Here is a 6,053-nt window from a genome sequence, read left to right as displayed (position 1 = left end):
TTTCCATCTTCTAGTTTTCCTCAAGGTCCACAGTAACTGAGGGAGCTCCAGACATCACATCAAGTATTAGGCAAAGGAAGTAGGAGAAAAAAGGGTGTCAGAGCAAAAAAACCCAGACCAAACCAAACCAAACCAACAAACTAAAACAACAACAAAAACCCCATGTCAATTGTCTCTTTTCTTTTTAAGGAGATTTTCTTGAAGCTGAAAACTGCAATCGTTTAGCTGAGTATATAGTTGCCCACTTTAAAGAAAAGGTTGCTAAGGAAAAATTGGATTTTCTATGATAGCTCGCTCCCTCCCTCTCTCTCTCTCTCTCTCTCTCTCTCTTCCCCAGATAATACCCACAATTTCTGCTCCCAAAACCCAAATATTTTCAACACTTGTAGCTATTTCTTGTGGAGATTCACCAATATATTTTTAAATAACATGCCAATGTTGCTTTTTTTTTTTTTTTTTTTGGTGGTACGTGGGCCTCTCACTATTGTGGCCTCTCCCGCTGTGGAGCACAGGCTCCAGACGCACAGGCTCAGTGGCCATGGCTCACGGGCCCAGCCACTCTGCGGCATGTGGGATCTTCCCGGACCGGGGCACGAACCCGTGTCCCCTGCGTCGGCAGGCGGACTGTCAACCACTGCACCACCAGGGAAGCCCGCCAATGTTTCTTAATTTTTCAGTTTTAAGTAGTATCTATTGTGTACTAATGAAAAATAAGGTCTTTTACTCCTCACCTACAGTGTACACACGTAATCTCAAAATGGTTACATTATTTTTCTCTAATGTTGTTTACAGAATTATGATTATAGAAACATAGAGCCAGGGGCCTCCCTGGTGGCGCAGTGGTTGAGAGTCTGCCTGCCGATGCAGGGGATACGGGTTCGTGCCCCGGTCTGGGAGGATCCCATATGCCGCGGAGCGGCTGGGCCCGTGAGCCATGGCCGCTGGGCCTGCGCATCCGGAGCCTGTGCTCCGCAACGGGAGAGGCCACAACAGTGAGAGGCCCGCATACCGCAAAAAAAAAAAAAAAAAAGAAACATAGAGCCAGGTAATGTGTTATGTTTACCTTTCCTTCTCGTGGCAACTTTCAGCTATATATTGCTGCATAATTAACCAGCTCCAAATTTAGTTTCTTAAAACAATAATTTGTTTTGCTCACTAGTTTGCAGTTTGGACAGAGCTTGGTGGGAAAGGCTTGTCTCCACTCATTTAGCTGGCATGGTCCACCTTCAAGATAGCTCACACAGATGTCAGGTTGGTACTGGCTGTCAGGTATAGACTTTGGAACCTCTCCGTAGGCTGCTTGGGCTTCCTCATGGCATGGTGGCTGGATTCCAAGGCAAATGTCTCAAGGAAACAAGGTAGAAATGCAATCAGGATCTAGCCTCAGAAGTCACACAGCATGATTTATGCTGTATTCTGTTGGTCAGATAAGTCACAGCAGGTCATGAGATTCAAGGGGACTGGGCATACCCTCCTCCTCTTGATGGGGAAGTGGCAAAATTCTAGAAGAGCATCTGGGATGAGAAATATTACTGTGGTCATCTTTGGAGAATATAATGTTGTGTCTCAGTCCATTTGGGCTGCTATAACAAGCTGCCATAGATTGCGTGGCTTATATACAACAGAAATTTATTTCACACGGTTCTGGAGATAGGTAAGTCCAAGATCAAGATCTGGTGAGGACCCACGAGGCTTGTGGGATCTTAGTTCCCCAACCAGGGGTTGAACCTGGGCCCTGGACCCCCAGGGAATTCCCTGGGCCTCTTTTTTTTAACATCTTTATTGGAGTATAATTGCTTTATAATGGTGTGTTACTTTCTGCTGTATAACAAAGTGAATCAGCTATATGCATACATGTATCCCCATATCTCCTCCCTCTTGCGTGTCCCTCCCTCCCACCCTCCCTATCCCACCCCTCTAGGTGGTCACAAAGCACCGAGCTGATGTCCCTGTGCTATGTGGCTGCTTACCACTAGCTAGCTATTTTACATTTGCTAGTGTATATATGTCCATGCCACTCTCTCACTTCGTCCCAGCTTACCCTCCCCCCTCCCCCCCATGTCCTGAAGTCCATTCTTTACGCCTGGCCTCTTTTATAAAAGTACTAATCCCATATGAGTGTTCTGCTCTCATGGCCTAATCACTTCCCCAAAGCCCCATCTCTAAATACCCTCACATGGAGGGTTAAGTTTCAAGATACGAATGTGGGGAGGATATAAACATTCCGTTTATAGCATGCTGCAATAATTTTCTGTTTTCCTGGAGCTTCTCATTTGATATCAATAGTTTTTCTTATCACGCTCACAAATTCATTCCTAAGCCACCCAGTGAAGCTGTTAATGTCTTCTCAGTATGTTCAAACACCTGTAGTTTCTTCCCCCTACTCTTTCTGAGGCATTTGTGCTAGAGCCTTTGGTCCTCTTCTCCAAGCTAGACTGGTTGCCCTTTTTTTTTTTTTTTTTCTTTTTTTGGCCATGCTGCCTGGCTTGTGGGATCTTAGTTCCCCAACTAGGGATCAAACCCGGGCCCTTGGCAGTGAAAGCGCAGAGTCCTAACCACTGGACTGCCAGGAAATTCCTTAGACTGGTTGCTCTGTATGCCTGCTGCACAGCTATTGTTCCAAGTTCTCTTCCCCATCATTCTGGGAATTCTGTTCACTTATTTGTGCATTGAATCCCTTGTTTTCTGGATCCAATGCTCCAGTTTTTGCTTTATTCTCTTGTTTTGGTGAAGTACATCATTCAGAAGTCTCCTGGGGCTTCCCTGGTGGCGCAGTGGTTGAGAGTCCGCCTGCCGATGCAGGGGACACGGGTTCGTGCTCCGATCCGGGAAGATCCCACATGCCGCGGAGCGTCTGGGCCCGTGAGCCATGGCCGCTGAGCCTGTGCGTCCGGAGCCTGTGCTCCGCAACGGGAGAGGCCACAACAGTGAGGGGCCCGCGTAAAGCAAAAAAAAAAAAAAAAAAAAAAAAAAAAGAAGTCTCCTGAGACAGGGTGTATAGTGGGATGAATGGTGGCCCCCCAAAGCTTATGTCTCCATCCTAAGCCTCAGAATCTGTGACTATTTCCTAATTTGGAAAAAGAGCCTTTGCAGATGTAATTAAGTTACAGATCTCAAGATGAGATTATCCTCGATTATCCAGGTTGTTCCTAAATCCAATGAGAAGTGTTCTTCTGAAAGACAGAAGAGAAGATGCAGAAACAGAGAAGAGGGCCTTGTGAAGATGGAGGAAGAGATTGGAGTGATACAGTCGCAGAGAATGACTGGGGCTGCCAGAAGCTGGAAGAGACAAGGAAGGATTCTGCTTTAGAGCCTCCAGAGGGAGTGTGGCCCTGCTGATACCTCAATTTCACACTTCTGGTTTCCAGAACTGCAGGAGAATACATCTGTGTTTTTTAAGCCACCAGGTTTGTGGTAACTTGTTATGGCAGCCTTGGGAAAGTAACACACGGCACATAGGCATAAACAACATTTTTTTTTTTTTTTTTTTTTTGCGGTACGCGGGCCTCTCACTGTCGTGGCCTCTCCCGTTGCGGAGCACAGGCTCCGGACGCACAGGCTCAGTGGCCATGGCTCACGGGCCCAGCCGCTCCGCGGCATGTGGGATCTTCCCGTACCGGGGCACGAACCCGTGTTCCCTGCATCGGCAGGCGGACTCTCAACCACTGTGCCACCAGGGAAGCCCTAAACAACATTTTTGAAAATTTAATTATGCATGCATTCTTTTTTTTTTTTTTTTTTTTGCGGTGCGCGGGCCTCTCACTGCTGTGGTCTCTCCCCTTGCGGAGCACAGGCTCTGGACGTGCAGGCTCAGCGGCCATGGCTCACGGGCCCAGCCGCTCCGTGGCATGTGGGATCTTCCCAGACCGGGGCACGAACCCGTGTCCCCTGCATCGGCAGGCGGACTCTCAACCACTGCGCCACCAGGGAAGCCCTATGCATGCATTCTTGCTTTATTGTTTGGCTGGGTATGGAATTCTAGTTGCAAAATAATGATTTTTTATATTTATCTTTCCTGATACATTTATAAGTTAGCATTCTTCTCTAATTAAGAGCTTTCTCTGTCCCCTCTTTGTGTATTTTCTTTTTCTTTTTTTTCTTTTTTTTTGCGGTACGCGGGCCTCTCACTGTTGTGGCCTCTCCCGTTGCGGAGCACAAGCTCCGGACGCGCAGGCTCAGCGGCCATGGCTCACGGGCCCAGCCGCTCCGCGGCATGTGGAATCTTCCCAGACCGGGGCACGAACCCGTGTCCCCTGCATCGGCAGGCGGACTCAACCACTGCGCCACCAGGGAAGCCCTTTGCGCCACCAGGGAAGCCCTCTGTTTTACTATCAGACTATTCAATGTGTATCATCAGTTCCTATCATTATTCAATGTGTATCATCAGTTCCTATCATTATTCAATATGATGCTCAAATTGCCCCCAATTTTTAACCAGTGAGAACCCCTTCAAATGAGCTTTTGTGTCTTTTTGATATGTTCCCATAAGTCATTTAACTCAAAGCCCATCATGTATTTTCTCTCTGTCCCACCTCTGGAACCAGCCATTTCTCTAAGAACTGGACCATTTACTGGGGAATAGTATTTGGAAACTAAGATCTGAGTCTTATCATGACATTCTCCTTTCTTGCCTTTCATATGTGACTTATTTTTTTAATCTCTCTGGAATCTTTTACAAATTTCTCCCTGGCCCCATCCAGTGTTCTGAAATTTCATGATAATGTGCCTTGGGTTTGTTTTTCCATTTCTTGTAGATTTTTCAATCTAAAGACTCAGACTTCAGTTCTAGAAAATGGTCTTCAGTTATTTCTTCGTGATTTTCTCCCCTCCATTTTGCCTATTTTTCTTTCTAGAACTCCTATTATTTGGATGTTGGGTTTTCCAGATCTTTTTCCTCTTCTGGCCACGTCTTCAAATATAATACATTATTATATACTGATTGCATATAACAGGGCTCAAGGTAATAACAGTTTTATGGTTGGTGAGACTCTAAGCCATATAATGTAGGGGACCTGGAGACAGCCTGTGTCTCCCTGAAGCAATGGTGGTATGTGAGAGATATGGTGTAATGGAAAAAGCAGTGGATTGAAAGGCAGACAGATGTATTCTACCCTCAGTTCTGCCACTTACTAGTTTAAGGATTGTGATAGATTGTCTACAGAGGTGGTTGCCAACAACTCCTTCCACTCATGTAAACATATGTCTCTCCCTTTATGAAGAGGTGGAATCTATTTCCCCTTCCCTTGAATCTGGGTTATATAACTTCCCTTAATCAATGGGATGCAGCAGAAGTGGCACTGTTCCACTTGTGGGCCCGACAGCTTCCACTTTCACTCTTGAAGATCAGTAACTACCCTGCTGGAGGGAGGCCCTTGTGGATCTTCCAGCCTCATTTGAGTCTCCCTAGACAATGCTAAATAGACCAGAGATGAGCTGACTCCATGAACTCTGCCCTATGTGGAATCATGAACAAATACATCGGTGGTGGTTTTAAGTTTCTAAGATTTGGAGGTGGTTTATTTCCTAGTAATAGGTCACTGAAACAGCAGTTAGTACACTGAAACAGAAGTTAGTATGTGGATGTGGAGTGTTGCTATAACAAAAACCTAAAATATATGACATTGACTTTACTTCCAGACAGTAACCGGAGAGAAGACTGTCAGTGGAGGTTGGAAAAGCGGTAAGGAAATTGCTACAGAAGGCTGGAGAAAAGGCAACCCAGGTTATGTATTGGCAAAATGTTTAACATTACTGTTGCCTGTGGTAACATGAGTGATAAGAAAATGTGCCTAATGAACTTGTGGATCTAGTCAAGGAGATTTCCAGGCAGAATGCTGAAAAATGACAGTGGTCTTTTTTAGCTACTTATGATAAAGTACAAGAAGAAAAAAAAATGCACTAAATAAAGATCTGTTTGGTTTTCAAGCAGAATTCTAGCCAATGAAAGATTTGCAAAGTAAGAAACGGCCTCAGAATAAAGATCAAATCACATGTGGCTGCAAAACTTTTTTTTATTTTTAAAATTCCAGAAAGATTTAATGTGGTACTTTGAA

The sequence above is a fragment of the Mesoplodon bidens genome (genome assembly GCF_964165515.1).
Source record: "Mesoplodon bidens genome assembly, chromosome: 3".
NCBI lineage: Eukaryota > Metazoa > Chordata > Mammalia > Artiodactyla > Ziphiidae > Mesoplodon > Mesoplodon bidens.
Note: the sequence above shows the minus strand (reverse complement) of the source record.